The sequence below is a fragment of the Geospiza fortis genome, unplaced genomic scaffold (genome assembly GCF_000277835.1).
Source record: "Geospiza fortis unplaced genomic scaffold, GeoFor_1.0 scaffold255, whole genome shotgun sequence".
NCBI classification, from domain to species: Eukaryota; Metazoa; Chordata; class Aves; order Passeriformes; family Thraupidae; genus Geospiza; species Geospiza fortis.
This window is the reverse complement of record NW_005054497.1, coordinates 180,119-199,123: the sequence shown is the minus strand read 5'-3', so window position 1 is coordinate 199,123 and position 19,005 is coordinate 180,119. Positions and strand designations below refer to the sequence as shown.

The 19,005-nt window shown below is 39.5% G+C and overlaps 1 protein-coding gene across 1 annotated transcript in view; it reads right to left on the bottom strand.

Annotated features, from left to right (window-relative positions):
• Window positions 1–19,005, bottom strand: part of ELMO1 (engulfment and cell motility 1) — a 300,985-nt gene that overhangs the window by 269,752 nt on the left and 12,228 nt on the right. The window lies entirely within an intron of this gene.

Below are 19,005 nucleotides of genomic sequence, written 5' to 3'. Positions count from 1 at the left end.
TGAAATCAAAACTTCACATGGCCACAAAAGCCTTGCTTTTTTTTTTTTTTGCTTTTTTTTTTTAAATATTAACTTTGCACATGAGCATAAGCACCAAAAGGAATGCACCAAGCATTATCTCGCATTGGTTTTTCTAATCAAAATACATGGCAACCACAAAAGGAAATGCTTCCAGACCAGTAATGAAGGGATTGATTCATATGCCCCAGAGAACAAGTGCTGAACAATGTCCACTCAGTAAGGTTTCAGCTTTATCCCTTATTAAAATAAAACCACGTGTCTGATCTTTAACCCACTTTGATTTATAAATGTTTCTGCTTTTCAAGATTATGAAAGTAAGTATGAAGAGAGGAGTCAGAAGAAAGCAATCCATCACAAAACCCTTATACACAAAATGCTAGAATTGCCATCTATCTTACTTCCTTTTTTCAAAAATGTGGATCTATAGATTTGAAGGACTCGATGGGAGTTCCAGTTTTAAAGTCAAAAAAGTAGACTGAAGCAAACAACAAAAAACTACATCCCAAATGTAACATAGCTTCAACTACTGTACATAAACATCAGTTGGTCATCTGTCAACCAACTAAAATGCCACATGCATTTGAAAAATATTAAAATACCAGCAAGAAAAAAATGAAGAGTCCTTTGAAAAGGCCAGAGATTTATCAATTCCAATTTGTGCATAAATAAATACTCAAGTCCAAGGAACAACTGTGTGGCTTTACATCTCAATATCTTATGTTCCAGAAACTTTACGGACGAGAATTCTTCATTAGAATGCAAATCTGGACTAAAGTCACAATGCAGAATGAGGTTTTTTTCCCTTTTGGTTGTGCCCCATTGCAGAAGATATTTGCTCTAAATTTTAAAGTGTGTCACATTTTCCATGGGGCATTCAGGAAACTCCTAGCACAAAAAACAATGAACAGGATGTTGCAGGTCAGGCTACAGCTACACTCACTGAATGAGAACATTTGAGGAAGGGGAGGGGGACACTTTGCACAGTCTTTTATTGCTCAGTACCTTCTGGATTCCAGCCCTATACAGGATTTGGTTTTGGGAGATAAGCAAAGCTTGCATGAAGATCTCACCTGCTCAGAGCTATCTCTTGATTTTATAAGAAATCAATGCCCTAGGCAATTTTATAGGACATACAACTATGAAAGAGCTGTGACCATCTGTGAACCTATCGTGAGCATGTCTGACAGCCAACCTGAACACAGGACAGGCTTGTAAATTTGGGGTTGTTTTTAACGTTCCTGCTAATAAAACTATCACTGCTCGGTATCATTCTTGTAAGTTAGATCTGATCTGTTACTACATTGCAACTATCCTGTGCCTGGGAATACCTGGAACATTAATATTCCCACAGTAGGTGGGTAGCTACATAGACTCCAAGAGTAAAACCTGTATGCAGAAGTTTCCAATGCCCACAGGAGTTCATAAGCTGGTGCTCTACCTCCTCCCTGGATCTTTCCTATATGGGAAGGCCTCTACACAGTACTTCAGTTGGATCAAAGCTTATGCAACTTCCAGAAACACCTCCAGATAAACCCCATGCTCCCAACTCTGCTGGAATCTGTGTAAAAACAGGTGCTGTGAGCCCATGGGACAGATCATAGCTCTCATCCTCGCCCCAGCCATGCTGGCTGTAAGATCAAGGAATCACAGAGACTCCAGTTCTTTAAGAAACTGCTAAGATTCAAAAACCAGTGGCATTTCTTGAAGACCAGTAAGCTCCTCAGCACTGCTCTTGCTTTAGTAAAGTTGTCAACTTTGTTTACAACAATGAAGCCCCAAAAAGCTTTTTGCAGCAGCAGCAGAAGCAGCGTGGATTTTTAGCTTCCATATTTCAGATCTGCTTTTATTCATCAGACTTTCCACATGGTAATCCTAGAAAAGCAATTCTAATGCAATACTTTCACCATCAAATTGAGAGGCCTAATTTGTGGCTACAGCTGTGGCCTGTTATCTGTACTTCCTCACTCCAATTCAGCACAACACAAACTCCATAATTCGTCAGACTTCGACATGCCTCTACACCACAACAGCAATTAATTTGCCTCTTCCAGCCTCTGCCATTAAAATAAAACTGGAACATACCACAGTCTGAAAATAAAACTAATTCAGTCCCAGCCCTACCCAGCCTCTCTATCATTTAAAGAAAACCCCTGCAACTTCAGCATTCGAGAAGTTGGACTTTTGTCAGAATTTTTTTTATTCATATGCTTGCTTTTAAAGGTTACTTATAAATCTGACATAGTAACTTCACTTTAGCACCTAAACTACAACATTAGCTAAACTTTTTATTTGGCAAAAAAAAAATCTTGCCTCATCAAAACAAAACCAAAACCTGCTGAAATGTTTTTATATTGGCCTGAAAAACAAACAAACAAACAAACAAAAGAAACAAATAAAAAATCCAAGCAAATCTCCACCCAACAACTGCTGCACTACAAATAATTCGAGATTAAATGACAGTTTCAAAGGCAATTCAGAATAAAAAGCATCATCCTATAAATCTGTGAATGGGGGTTTACTTGATAATGCTATCATTAGGTAAGGTGGGGTCATTAAAGTCCTTTCCAGATAACACAGTAATTGGCTTTTCATATCAAGAAAAAAGGTCTTCTTCCTTTCATTTACAAAGAAAACTCTAACAGCAAAATAATATACATCAGATGGAATAAGATTTCCTTGTTATAGCATAAACACAAACCTCACTTCAAAGTAAAGATGATTTTAGACTTAAAAGGGGTAAGTTTTTAATCAAAAAAGAAAATTCAAATTAAAGCCATTGTGATTTTATTTGAACTTTTATTCACTAAGTTTACACAGCTCCACTGTATCCTTTTGGAAGCAAATATAGCTCATATTAGTTCTCTCATGTTCCCTGCTGGAGCACAGGGGAAAATCACTCTGATATTCCCCTTAGCAATAAGACTAGCAAATCAGTCGGGAGTCTAAGAAGAAACACACCAATTGCAAAATAAAACTGCATTTCATAAAGTAATTAAACATCCTGTGCACATGGCACAGCTATAACCCTCGAGAAGCTCCATGATTTGAGAGCGACCTCGGAATACAAACTGTGTCATAGGAGAGAGCCCAAACATGGCACACATCCCCTCATAACAGACACACTGCATTGCAAAGCATTAAGGCATGCCCTTCCAATTAGCTGGACCTTTATGAGTTTTTCTGAGGCTCAAGCAAATAGTAAAGGTAGCTGCAGCAACCTTCAAAATTATTAAGTTTTCCTAAATGCCTGTTTCAAATCAACTGCTGCCTTCTGTAACAAGTGTACTCTAAAGGCACTTAACCCTAAAGTTTGCTACCTCAGTATCTAAATATAAATCAAGAACTATTTTCTCAGCTGATATTTGTTGTCTTCACTACTAAGGTGACTACTAATTCTTGCTGTTTAAAAAAGAGATAGGTATTGTTTCATTAATTAGTTTTACATGGTAATTTTAAATGAACTATTGCTAAATACACACAGTTGCACCAGCACAAACTCACATGGGTAACAAGAAGAAAACCTTTATCATTGGACAAATAAAAGAAAAAGAAATAAAAACAAATGCACAAAAAATCCCTCACAAAAAACCCCACCCCCAGCCTTCCAGAAACAAGTCTTAGATCATAGTTTTAATATATAACAAAAGATGAGATTGAGGGACAATAATTTTATTGCACGTTATAAAATGTCTTCATGTTTTACAAGACATATGTTATTGACTCACTCCTTCCCATTCACAACAGCCTTCTTCTTTCTTTTACTTTTCCATCATGCTCTTTACTCCACAGCTATCAGCTAGGCTTTTCTGTCAGACTGATACAGACCTGAGCAAGTTCAAAGCATGTGTTCTCTAACTTCAGTTTAGCTTTCAAGTCTGCTGCTTGCACGTCATGACAGAAAACACTTTTTTGCAACTTAAATTGTTTACCTTCTTCAGCCACAGCAATTAGACTAATGAGAGTTACTACCCTCCCAAACAATTTTTTTTTAATGCAGTCATTTAGCCTGACAGGCTTGCCAAGCTGGTGAGGAGGGCTTTAAACTAAAGCTGCTGGGGGACGGGAAACTCAATCCATCTCCCACAGAATACTTCTGGAAAAGCTGTCAGCCCACGCTTGGACAGGTGCACTCTTTGGTGGGCTAAGAGCTGTCTGGATGGCCAGGCCAGAGAGTGGTGGGGAATGGTGCTGCATCCAGTTGGCGACCAGTGGTGTCCCCCAGGGATCTGTGTTGGGCCCAGACCAGTTTAATATCATCATTGATGACCTGGATGAGAGGATTGAGTCTACCACTAGCAAATTTGAAGATGACACCAAGCTGGGGGTATGGGAGAGTGCTGGGGAGAGTGTCAATCTGCTGGAAGGTAGGAGTGCTCTGCAGAGAAACCTGGAGAGGCTGGATAGATGGACCACATCCAACAATAGGAGGTTTAACAACACCAAGACCAATAGACATATCTCTCAACTTGTCCACATCCTTCTGGATGCCATCCCTTCCGACAGTGAGCCTGTCAAGCTCACTACATAGCTTGGTGTCATCAGCAACCTTGCTGTATACACTCCATTTCATGGTCCATATCACTGACAAAGGTGTCCAACAATGCCGATCCCAATAACGACCACTAAGGAATGCCACTCATCACTGCTGTCCACCTGGACATGGAGCTGTTGACCACAGCTCTCTGACTGCAACTTTGCATGCAATTCTTTATCCACAAGTTGGTCCATCCATCAAATCCATTCCAGTTAGAGACAAGGATACTGTGCTGAACAGTGTCAAGTGTCTGCACAATTCCAGAGAGATTTGATGACATTTGCTCTTCCCTTATCCACCAATGCCGTAATGCCTTTATAGAGGGTCACCAAATATTTCAGGCACAAATTGCCCTTAGTGAAGCCATGTATGCTCTCATCAGCTCCTTATTTTCCATGTGCCTTAGCACAGATTCCAGGAGGATCTGCCCCATGGTCTTGCGAGGCACAAAGGTGAGACTTACTGGTTGGTACTTCCCACAGTCTTTCTTACTTCCCTTTTTTCTCAAGGGTGGGGCCCTTAAGACCTGCTTGAGCGGGTCCAGAGGAGGGCCACAAAGATGATCAGAGGGATGAAGCACCTCTCCTATGACAACAGGCTTAGAGAGTTGGGTCTGATCAACTGGAAAAGAGAAGGCTCTGCAAAGACCTTAGAGCAGCCTTCCAGTACCTAAAGGGGGCCAACAAGAAAGATGGGGAAGGCATATTGTGATAAGACAAGGAGTAATGGCTTTAAACTGAAAGAGGGTAGGTCTAGGTTAGACATTAGGAAAAATATCTTTGAGTGGTGAGGCACTGGGATAGGTGTGCCAGAGACACTGAGGATGCCCCATCCCTAGCAGTGGTCATGGCCAGCTTGGGTAGTGCCTTGAGCAGCCTGGTCTAGTCTAAGGTGTACCTGCACACGGCAGGGGAATTGAAACTTGATGGGCTTTAAGGTCTTTTCCAACCTCAACCATTCTATGATTCATGCACTCAGGCTTTTAGAATAGCATCAAGAGTGGATATTTGCAATAAAGCTACAGGAGCTGTTTCACTTACAACTTTTAGTGACCCCAAAATCCTTCACGAGGATGTCCTGAAACATTCCAGTTTACTTGTTATTAGCATATAATATTAGATGTGTAAATATGTATCATTACCCAGGTACACCTGTGATGTGTTTATGGGCTTCTACTCACTGCAGCAAGGGCCAATTTGCACAGCATTGTAGTACTCTACTCCCCTCCACAAAATTACTCATCCAAGATTGTACACGACATAAACTGGTGTAAAATGTGTGGCTGTGGAGCAGAGGTTCAAGACAAAACAACAGCCATTGTGAAGATGCATCCTGCTTTGATAGGCCATCTATATTTTGACAAAATGTGAAGGACCTCACACATCCTCAAGAGTTCTGCCACACAGGAGGAGGAAAACATGAACTGCCAAACGTATCATTCCCTTGTATGTGACTTTACCACGTGTCAGCCCATGATATGTTCCTGTTCTGTAGAACACGGTGCAGATTATCTGCATAAATTCTGCTGATAAGACCTTCACACCAAGGTCACACAGAAAGTCAATGTCAGGGCTTAAAGTAGAAAATTAATGCAAATTTCTTTGCTGTTGGTTTCCATGAGGGAAGAATTTCACCACTTAACTCCCAACCTCAGGGCTAGTGCTATGGCCAGAAGAGCAGCTTCTTACATACAAAGCAAGGAGGCAAGATAGGTGCAAAAGGAGACCAATGAACTACTGAAATATGCAAAATCTTTATTTCTTTAAGATATTGCATAGATTCTGGAGATGACTAAGAATTTTATTCATGAAAAATCAACCTCAAATAACTCAAAAGAACATTCAGCGTGGGAGGTTCTTTTGCAAAAATTAAATAGCAATTGTAATGAAATAGTATCTTCTACCAAGTTACCAAAGAATTTACATTTTGCTCATACTCTTACCTAACTGTAGAATGAGGAACCATACACAAGGGATAATAGCCAAATTGTTATCTCAAGATGTAACATTATTTCAAAAACGTGGGTGGGAGAGCAGGAAGCAAAAGCAAGGCTAATTTTAAAAACAATCTTAGGGCAAGATTTTTATTTAGACCTATCCAACAAAGCTAACCTCCACTTCACATCAGCTGCAGATATCTACATAGCTAATTTTGGCAATTATTTCAAAAATGCTGGCTAAGTATAAAGCATGTTTGATCGACTTACATTCAAACCTGCCATCATTTGACTTACCTATACCCATAACTGATGCCACCTGGCTTAAAACCTGGTACTTCAAAACTGCAGCCACAAGGCGACAAGAAAGACTATCAACACAAACCAGTATTTGCTAATTATGCTTTTTGTATTCTTTCCTTCTCACTCACCTGTGCTATATTCACAGGAATGTGACTTTAATAAGGAAAGCTATAAGTTTCTGCCTTTAAGGTGCACCATCTAGAAGTTTTGTGAACATCAGCAGGTAAACAGAGTTCCAACACCTCCAATTCTATCACTAGAATGTGTGTATTTTAAGGATCTTAATTTCCAAAGCTGTTGATAACTTCTGGACTCAGTGATCCTTGTGGGTCCCTTTCAACTTATAATATTCTGTGATTACTTTGCTCAAACCCTAAAGGAAGACTCAGCTGTGTCCTGGTTTCCCTTTAAAAATGTACAAAATCAATTCTCCTGTTTAAAAGGTCATTAAAAAGCATTAAAACAATCCCTTTGTTCAGTTGAAGAGATCAAACACTGACTAACTCCACCAGTTTAGGACAATGTGCTATTATGCTTCAAAGTCACATGAAGCACATATCAAATGAAACGTCAGAGAAGCAAGGCATTTAAATGCATATTTGACATACTTTTTGCATCTCAGTACATTTCACTTCTCAATGGGGCTGTGGGTGGGAGAGAAAAAGGTTGGTTTCTTATAGATTTGAGTGTAAAGGCATCATTTGGCAATTTAAATCATCAGATGTTACAACTGCCCACTGCTAGATGCTGCCACACACAGGACAAACACATACCAGAGATCACCATTCTGCATATTCAGAAGGAACACTTACAATCACTGTCTGTCTCCTCAGACAGCAGCATTATACAGCCCTCACACTGCAATGCCAACATGAGTAATTAGTCATTAAACTTTTGAGCCACTCATTCATATACATAACAATATTTACTATTCTCAAGTACCCTGTGTCACTGGACTTATATCCAGCCTCAAACAATTAAAAAAAAAAAAAGCCAGTGTATTTTAAAAGGTCCAAAGCTGCTGCTGCCATTTTGCAAATCAACTTCTAGAACGTTAGCTACTGGTCAGCCAGCGCAACATTTCTCTCACATTTTGTCTCTACTTCTGCAAAGGATACAAACCCCCATATTTAACATCTGTTGATTAATGTGTGTATACACCCCTCATCTTAGGCTCTACAAAAGACTGAGCAACATTTTATCTCACACAAAGATACTAAGCCTGGTGCACCAAAAGCAGATGTAGATGCCTGGACTCTATGTAACATTAAAACAACACTTTGTTTGTGTCTGACACAATTTCACAGAAAAAATAACGATACTCATTGGTAAAGTTCCTGTAAATCATTCATTTTCCCCAACTCAACCCTCACCTTTACAGCAATGAATAAAGGCAAACTTCAGATTTCCATCTGGATGTTAATCAAATACCACCACAGCCATTGCTCAGCGTTTCTTGTATGGAGAGCTCTTTGAGGATATAAAAATCATTACTGACAATTTGCAAATGAGGCATGTGAGAATTAGAAGAAGGGTAGAATCAGTAAGTGGAGAGACAGTTAGTACACAAGATATAAAAACTATGAATGCACACTGAACTGGCTAATATTGACTTCTGCTTGTTTGAACATTCCTCCAATTTGCTTACAAGAAAAAAATGAAAGTAAATACAGATAAACATTACTAAAAGCAGGGTAATAAGATTGCATTAAACTTCAACAGTAAAATTTAAATGCCTTTAATTTGATTTAATGTACTTAACTAAGGAAGTAAAGAAATTAAAACTAAAGCCACTTAAATTCTGCTTAATGTCCTTGTATAGGAGTACTATGTAATTTAATCCACTTTCAAAGCATATCTTAGTCTGGATTAATTCTTCCAAGTGTTCCTATGTAGACAAGCCCTCAGCATATGCTAAATGGTTTCTCAAAGAAGATAAACTATCATATACTTAGCATAAAAGACTGAGATCACTGATGAGTTGCTGGTGACCTATGAATTCCCTTATAAGACACCAATACCCCACTTACATACACTTAAGTAACAGAATTCAGATAAACTGAGTATCAATGTTTCCTATCTACTGGAAATCAATTTGCTTGTAGCAAAAAACAGATTCAAAGCCTTAACCAGATCTCTCAGTTTTACTGTCCCTTAGATCCAAAGGAAAAATTTCATATTCGACATCTGACCTTTCATTTACTACTGTCAAGATTGATATTTGCATACAGATGAGATGATACATCTTGTTAAATTTAATTTCATGTAAACTTCACACAAATAAAATGTGCCTCCCTCACCAAATTTGAGGTTCAATGATGTCAACCTTGCAGAAGGTTTTTGGAGGGCATAAGTGGGCTGTCTCTTCTGTAGGCAAAGCTTCCTCATGTAGATAAGAGTCATATCTACAACCCTTCACCAAGACAATTTGCCCTGTCCAAGGGGGAAAATGGGTCTGTGGCCAAAGGTGGAGGTGAAAGCAAGAAGGCTCAGCTATTAAACGCGCCAGGAATTAATGCACAGCAAGCTGCTACTTGAGGTCTTGGTCCTGTTGTGAGAAACCTACATTCCTAATATGGTCAACTAATGAAAGTAAAACACTTATTAAAATAAGTTGTGGAAGCTTGTTCAGAAGACAATAAAGCATGTTTCCACTAAGATTTTAGCTTCAGTTAGTTAAATTAAGAACCCACCCCTTTTCATAGTTAATTCAAGGATACAGATGAAACTAGAAATGCATCTCCTCCCACTCCTATCACCAACCCCCAGAGAAAAATATTTAAATAGCAGATATTTGTAATCTAGAACAGAGCAGTATTCTCTGAAGTATCATCTAATTTAAATAAGTCTCTCTCATTAACTTAAAGGCATTCTAAACACTTCATCAACGCTTTGTTGTTTATGTGCTATTTCACACTATATTTCCCCAACATTAGTATACACATTTCTAGAGACACAAATGTGTAATCGTAGATTTACGGTATTCAGTCAAATCATGTATTAAAAATTGTAAATTTATTCTTAATACCAGTAAAATATTCCGTAGCTATGTAGTTGCTTTTTTTTGCTGCAGCTCCATTAACTGAGTACTCTATACTGTTTGCAAAGGCACAGAATTCCTGAATAATTTTAACTGCATACATGCAAATAATCTCTTTGCTTCTAAATTCTTATGTGGGTCATTATTACAGAACTAAATGCTTGACTACTTTTCGTGCATTTGTCCTCACAGTACCTCTCTCAGACAGCAATACTAGCAATACTAGACAGCATTACCTACTAAATCAATAAAGTGGTAGGTAATCACTAGCTTTAGAAGCACACAAAAAGAAAATACAGGAGCAAAATCAGCATTCAAATTGATCCATGATAATTTAAAATTACTCAACTTTGGGAGCAAGAAACAAAACTCAGGATCTTCTCCTGTGACATGATCCCAAACCTCAGTTGTTTTTGTGAGAATTAATTTGGGTTGGAAAGGTCAAAAAGATACAACTTCTCACCAAACGTGAAAGCAATATAAATGTGATGTAAAAAGCATTCATCCTGTGCCTATTAAATGTACCTGGGAACAAAATCTGGCATGAAACAAGGATAAGCATATGCAACTTAACTGAATATGTGCAAGATGATAACCCGGAGAAATTGATTATTTCATTCCATCGTATGCCTGGAATAATTACTAAAACTGTGGTGAAACACAGATGGATAACTCACAGAGCTCATGGGGTGTATACAGCATAACATGGAGCAGATGCAACTAGGACTGTTCACTGCACAAAATACAAAGTATTTGCAAATACTTGTGTCACACCAAGAGGTACAAGATGAATTACATTGCCGTTGCAACAGCAAACTAGTCTCTCTTTCCTCATGTGACTTCTTTGAGTAAGATTAAGCTTGGAGAATATTCTCTCCCTGACCAAAAGAGATGGCACTTGAAGCAGCCTCCTCCAGAGTTAAAATGGTGTGAGGAAACACAAAGTTCACGTGGAATGAAGTAGCCATTAGCACAGGTGGCCTGACAAGGCACAGATGTCTCTGAAAGCCTTTGGCTGAATTGTCACCTAAAGATAGTTCTAAGCCCAAGTCACACTGTGATTTCACCTTTAATCTGTGAGATAATGCCATCACCTTTGGAGGCTGCACTAGTAGAAGAAAACTCCTGGACATCTGGAGGACAGATGGGTCAGCCCTCCCACAGGCCAGCCAAGATGACCATGCTATATGTCTGCCACACAACTTGGGTGTAGTTTTAGTGCCCTGGTAAATTCCCAGTCCAGTGTGGATTAATGTTAATCCACACAGTCTTTTTACAGTAATTTTGCAAACACAGGCTCCAGCAGAAGCAAAAAAACATAGCCCACAAGAGCAAATTAATTCGAAAGCATCAGAAATGCTTAGTAATGCCTACATCCAGAGCTTTATAGAAGATAAGGGTAAGGAGATCAATCAGTTCCCCAACAACAACTATCTTGAAGGGGCAAGGTTTATCCTCCGTGACCCAGGTGGCTTCACAGCTATAGTGAGCTTCATAATATAAGGTGCCATCCAGGCACCATTGTAATGGTAACATATCTTGAACATCAGTGGCATAAGCAATTGGGGGGGAGACCAGCAAAACCAAAAAAAAAAACAAAACCAAAAAATCCAACCAAAAGACCCTTCCCAAAACTAGCATGATCAAAAAAACCCCATCGAAACATAAGAAAATCTACTTGTAATAGATCTAATTCAAAGCATTGCTTTCTAGTGCTAGACTGCACTGTGCAGTCTATCTTTTATCCACCCTGCTGTTTTGCAAGGTGGATAAAAAATAGGTACAGGAAATATAAAAGACACGTCTCTGAGGTTTGTGTAAAAACAGGCTATTATGTGGATATAAATTATTTGGTTGGGTATTTATTAAGTACCTGTAAAGTGCTCAGTGCTAGTCAAATTACAAAGAAAATTATCTTTTGCTTTAAGAAACTGACAATCTAAATGACAAAAGGGAATAGATAAGATGCTGCAAGAAGCCAGCGACTAATGAAGAATATTTTGCTTGTGTTTTGGAGTTGATTGCTTCCTGTCAGCACCTCTGAGCTAGAGTTCTTGCTACAGATTTGCTGACAAGTAGGCAAGTGTGGTGGAACAGAATTTGGTAAGGCAGCACAGAGAAGTAGAAGCAGCACAGAGAAAGCCAAAGTCAAGATGAAACAAAACCCAACAAGCTTGGCATCACTATTAGTACAGTGACAAGAACGATTAAGGATGCCTTAAGTAGTCTGAAAAAAGTGTATGATGAGAATAGAAAACTGAAGGAACCTGATAATTAGAATATAAATTTCAGACAGAACTACTGTAAGAAATCTCAGCTGAAGCTGCTGTAATGGCAGAAAGGTAGACCAGAACAACCCTGCTTTGCAAAACTTTTAGAACAACCAACATGGCTATTCAGGAGACTAATCTGATGATGAAGAAATTTGGTATCAGCTGCTTAGTGTAATGCAAATAGTTATGCAGTTAGGAAAACAAAAATCAATCATTTTTATGGCAAACCTCTCAGCCTTGGGAGTATGTTCATTACTAGAGGTCCAACGTCACATTTCTTTACAAAGTTAGTGAGAGAAGTAGCCAAGACTTCCTTTGGCAGTGTAAAAGCAGCGCTGTCACAGATGGACTTCATACAAATGGGGTTTTCTTTTATTAACAAATGTCTTTTTCCCCCCTGCTCTAAAATCCTCCACCTATACCAGCTTTATTCCTTTCTCATCTTACTTACAAACGCAAGAAAGAATAAGACATTGTTTATTTGTTTTCTTTTCTTGATAGGAGACTAGTTTTTCTCCAGTTTGGGGGTACTCCAAGTGAAAAGGACAGCAGATACACTCTTGGAAACTATACAGGGTGGCTTTTATTTTTTGTTTGTTTGTTTTTCCATAAAACACTTCACTGTGCCAGCTTTCTGAGTAACCTCAGAAATAACATACTTTTTCTGACAGATGACAGCAGAGTGGAGTTAATCAACAAATTAGACCCATATGAAAGTGTGATTCATACACAATGTCACAACTCCAAAGAATAAGGTGGTACATGACCACCAAAGAGGCCATCACTACACACACTCACAGAACACCCAGTTGGAAGGGACCCACAAGGATCACTGAGTCCAACTCTTAATTATACATGAGCCTTGAAACGATAATTGCTTCCCAGAATTTCACAAAGCTTTTTCCAGTTCTTCAGCACTTAACAGTAGCTATAAACTCTTCTAGACACAGAAGAAACCCTCTTATAATGGAGCATAAATGTCTAGCATGAAGCTAAGCTCAACAGAACCATCCCCTCACAGCACCACATACACAAAGAGGTATCGCAACGTTCCACTGAAACCACATGAAAAACAGAGCTTGAAAAGTTTCAGAAAAGTTCAGTTTTCAGGCTTTTCTTTTTGACTTAAAAGCCCCAAAAAATGCAGAAAGGTGCAAGCAAGCACAAAACTCTGTTATGGCAGCAATACTGTTACTACAGAATGTACAAACCACTGTTTCCTCCTAAGTCTGGCTACGGTACAAAAGATCGGTAGCACGCACTCCCGTGGAACAGTTTGCACTGAGAACAGAAGGATTTGATAGCTACCCTGCTTCAAGCAGCAGTGCAGCAAGGGGTTTAAGGCAGGCAGCAGAAGTGCTCTCAGGCAGTGTGTGTAACAGATCACATCACTAAAGGATTTTCATCCCGAGACCTCGCGCGCGTGCACTTGGAGTGAGGAGTTGCTGCTGCCACCACCAACCAGCACAAACCTCAGCAACAAAGGGGTGTCACTTCCAGAGCAAGCAAACATCAAAACACCACACACCAAAGCTTATAAACAAACCCCTTGTTGCTTCCCCCTTCTCTCTCCTGCGTTGGTGGTTTCAAGTCCAGCTCTGGGGGATGAAGGGGATTACTGCAGAAAGCCAGAGACTGGCAATGTGACAGGGATGGGAATAGTAAATCTAAGGGACATGGGAGACCGGCCTTGGTGACTGACTCAGCTTCTGACCCGCTAACAGAACTTGGCCCAACTGCTTTTTGGTGCCACTGCTCCTCTCCCAGACTCTGCATGACCTCATTCTGTATGACCTTGCCAATTAGGTCAATATCTTCAAGGCAGTGACTGCCCCTTGTTAATTTTGGTGAAAAACAGCCTATAGGCTTGAATAATATGTTAGTTAAAAAAAAAAATTAAAAAAAGAAAGGGGGCTGATTTGCTGGTTTTACTAGGATCTGCCATGACAAGAATAAAATCATCTTTTCACTTAAATAATGAAGAATACCCACACAGTTAAACCTGTTAATATTATTTAAAAATATGTACAGCTGGAAGAGTGGCATGTTGCTCTCATTCACAAGTTTGCTACATCTTTACTGACGCCTACAATCTCCCCTATAGATCTATTTACAGAGGCATTTCTCCCAGGGGCCAAGTTTTCCATTCATGTCCTTTCTTCCCCCTTCTCTCCTGCTTTTCCCCTCCCTCTAGCAGAGCCTTTCAGTCACATTAGGCAAAGCATTTGTGGTGTGACATGGGGAACGGATCCAAGCCTCCAGCAAGCAAAAAAATAAGCTGAATAAAATGAAAAAATTTATTTTTAACCTGGATGGGTTCCCAGACTGAGCTTATTCCCCACCACAACAGGTGTATCAACACACCTGGGGAAGAAAACGAGCAAACCAACCTTCAACTCTTGCTGACATAACTACTGCTGACAAAGTCAAACGGATATATTAATAGGATAAGGACATTTTTGAAATATTAATACTGGAGTGGAGGTTCTTACACTGGGGAAATCTTTAAACATCATAAAATGGACTTAATACATACTCCTTATGTTGTTCACAGTTTCCTTTGCCAGTTTGGCTAATTATACGATATTTAAGTTTGAACATATGTTGCCTCCCTTGCAGTGAATCCTCTCCTCCTACGTGATACAGCAGTGAAGTCATCTTGCTGACTTCAAGTTGAATCCTGCACCCTCTTCAAGTAGGTGGGCATTTTTAGCTTATCTGGAAAGCAATCCAGCCCTGGGAGCATGGCAGGGCTGGATTTCTCACTGCAATGAGCTACCAAGAGCTTGACCACGACAAATATCCTGAAATACGTACTCCAGATGCTCTGTGCATAAGAACCAGCATAACTTCCTCCATCCTGAACATATGGTTCTTAAAACATGTAAGAGATGCTCAGGATGCATCTGCACTGGAGTGAAAGGTGAACCAGCAAACCAGAGACTTTTAATCTCCTTCCTTCCATACCATCACCAACTGACTTTAGGCTTTGGGTTTTTTTTCCTTAAAACCAAGACACAATAAGATATAAGGAGATTCCAAATGTAAGGAAGTGGCAAAAGACTGAGCAAAAAAAATGTATTAGAAGGGCAAAAAAGTCTTGCAGCCCTTTACGAACTTCCATGCACTGCAGACAGGAAAATCTCTATCAGTTAGTGCATTCCACATTACAACAGCCTTTAGCAAGCAGAGAAGCAGAGTACACCACAATAGCTGTGTTTCATTAGCTTAGCACAGCAGAGTACAGGATTTAAAGGGAATAGACAGCAGCTGAAAATAATTGCATTAAATTAACATTAACCCACAAACCCAGAAGAGGCATATAATATTCAGGACTGCTACAGAAGCGGTAACCCAGAATTAATGTCTGTAGAAGATGAACAATCCTGCTCTAACTGGGATTCAAAATCCTAAAGGAAGAAAGCTCACCTCAAATAGTGTTCCCTTAGGTGGGGGGGAAGGAAAGAAAGGAAAGCACAGCCTAGTTAAAAATATCAGTAGGTAGAAACACAAACTGTAAAATTATGTGGTTCCCAAAGGACTGATATGTTTTATGGTTAATACACATATTCCCACACATTCCGTCTCAGGAACGACTTTGAAATTAAATCTAATTTTAAGATCTCTGAGTGAGATGGACATGTGAGAATTTAAACTTCTAGGGCAGAAAAGACAAAACCTCAGACACTAAAGCAAGAAAGGCAGCTGGGACTGGAGTGGACTAAAACACAGCCAAGAGTGACAGCTATATTTCAATTGGTGAATGTACATTACGACAGTCCAAGAGTCTTGATAATAGAAGGGCTTAGAGTGGAAGAGCATCACCAAAAAAGGTCCTTAATTAATCTAAAGTGTTAGGATGGGGAGACACAAACTCAGGGGAGCATGCTGTGCTCAAAATGAAGAGGAAATTCATGCTAAACATGGGGAGGGGAAGTAATTATTTTAAAAATTTGAGAGATACTAACTTACAGCACCTACTCATTTAATCTGTGAGCAGGTACCAGAAGAAAGCCATGGCACTATTAGCCAGGAGGAAAAACAAGACCCCCAAGTTCTTTCTCCCAGCGCCAGCTAGAAAAGTCAGCTTGGTCAGGCCCTTGGCTAGATGCAGGTCAAAAAGCAGAACTAAGCCACCAACTGAGGCCTGAGGCAAGTTATAGCAGAAGCTACCATCAGACCAGCTCTAAGACCCCATCTGGTGCCTTGATAGCCCCTGATCATCTGAATTTACATAGTTCCTTCAATTGGAGATAAATTCTACCTCATGAGCAAGCGAGCATTTGGAAACAATTAACATCCTATTTCCATTAACCACCATTTTCTTCCCTTCTGCATCCCTGTAGAATTTTAAACATTTATAAAAAGACAAAAACCAACCTGTGAACTTTACTGTTACAGTAAAACTTAGCAACATGAATTTGTGCTTTAGGATGTTTTAAAGCTCCAAACAACTGCCTATCAAACACAAAATTAATTTGTAATCCATCCTTACTGGGCAGTGTAAATTTCTTTTTAGTTGAGCTCTTCATTACAGCAGGATTTTATAAGTGTTCCTCTGTGTTTGTCTACCATCTGCACAGCACTCTTCCATATGGACGCACAGTACCTTTTTTTTGGTTTTGTTAGGTCTCCTTCATTAGCAATACTCTTTCATGAGCAGAACAGGACTGCCTAAAAGTGTCTAAAATATAGTGCTTCATTGGAATTTTGAAGTTTTTAATGTTTAAAGTGAGTGCTTGCCACTATTTTTATTTAAACACTTGGATGAAATTGCTGTTTCTTGGGGTATCAAGCTAAAACTTCAGAGGGTGGCAGCAATGACCCAACTCTTTCAAGCAGCAGATCTGTTTGCTCTCCATACCTAAAACACCACCTTGCCAGCAGAAATCCATCCTGGAGTTTTGGCTTAGCATGCTGGAAACACAAGTTATACCAAATGTTTTCTTTTATATGTGATCTCATCTAATACTTCCATTTCATTGCACAAGATCTCCTTTCAGCCCTAGCAAAACACAGCATTTTTGATCAATATTACCTTTAGATAACTTTTCAAATAAATAACTGAAGCTAGAAAACTCTATAGCTGTTGCTATTCACTCTTACGTTTCCATCAGTTATTTGCATAGTCATTCCCACTCTGATTTAATCATTCCTTTCATGACTGTCTAAGTCTACACTGAAAATGAGAACAGTAAATCAAACTAAGCACTTGGCAGGCATGCACTGGTGAGATCACAGCAAGATCCTGGAATAGCACAGGCACTCTCATATGGAAAAGGCTTGTGGAGTTCCCATGCAGTTCAAGTAACCATCATCTGACTCAATGAGCAACACTGAGACGGACACAGCCCTCTGTGGAAACCAGCTGCTAATGGGGTGAACACCCAGGGAGGGAGGTGGCAGAACTGGCATCCAAAGCTTCTCAACTAATGTGTCACAATATGTGATCTAGCCATATTCCTCCATTAATAAAACCAGCAGAGATCAGGGCTTTTTTTATCTAACCACACGATGAAGCTCAGAGGTAAAAAGTCAGAAGCAAGAATATGAAGTCCCCATTAAAAGGTAAGCCTGAATAACACAGAGAGGGTTTCATTTCTCGGCCTTTCAGTTAAATGAAATACAATGTTTCATGAGGTAGAAAAACAAGGTCTTGTTTAGAAAAGGTGTACTTGGCCCAAGGAGAATCACAAAAGCATTACTTAAAATGTGTTTGTGATTCATCATGGTTCAGTAACTTCTCATGAATGCTAATGTGTTTCAGAGAGATAGGCTTGTGCAGGTGTGACAGAAACAATTAGTCAGTTATTAGTAAGTGCTGGCTTCACTGGCAGCCACGCTGCTGGAGCTCCACATTACCTGTAAGCCTGCCAGTAACTCTCCACATGCTCCTGATATTTAGAACTGCCAAAGAGGCAGGACAACAAGTTAAATCTGCAAACACTCATTCCTTCCCCTCATTTTGCCTGCCTCCAAATGACAAAATTTGCAGTTAAAGTAAAATGCTACATGCTTAAGACAGTGTGGCTCCTCTTCAGGAGTAAGAGTAAGGAGAGATTCTAAATTTATTCACAATAAACCAATCTAAACACTAACTCACTGCATTTCCTCTCCAAGACCTTCTAAAAAGGTGCTTATTTCAGAAGAAGTATACCTACATGGATCTACCTATATAGAGCAGAGCAGACAGCTTTGTTTAAATTTAAACTTCACCTTGCTTTAGTGTAACTACTCCCTCCACCAGGAGCGTTACAGCAAGCAATAAAACTTTATTCTCTTTTACCACTCTGGAGATCCACTCATTTCCACAGAACTTGCAACAACATTTAGAGAAAATTTTCAAATGTGTTGTCTATTACCCTGATATCTGGCATCCTTTCCTAAAGGAGAAGTCAGAACAGCATGGAGGGCTGTTTAATTTCATTTCCTTTCAGCTTTTAAGAAAATACACTAAGATCCCTTAATTACAAACGATGTTCAACGCTTAAAAGGTGACCCTCCAACAGATACTTAGGAAAAAAACCTCAACATTTTCTGAGAGCAACAGTATAATCCAAGTAATCATGCTCCAACAGCAAGCCAGAGATGTGTTTACAGCAGCAAAGAACAGCCTGGCTTTGACTCTGTGCCTCACTACACACCCGAGACACTGAACTGCTCCAGCATAATGTTCATCCTCACTACGAGACAGACATCACAATTTTTGTAGCATAGTGAATCTCTGAAATGAATAGAAAATAATTCACTAGTGGCTGAATTTGTTAGCTATACAAAATTCTCAGGGTCAAAGGCCAGTGAAATGAGATGAAAACCATTAAGCAAGCAGATTTCAGATTCTTTTGATCAAGAACACAGCCATATGCCTGTGCCTTTATCCAACCACAGATCCAATTAA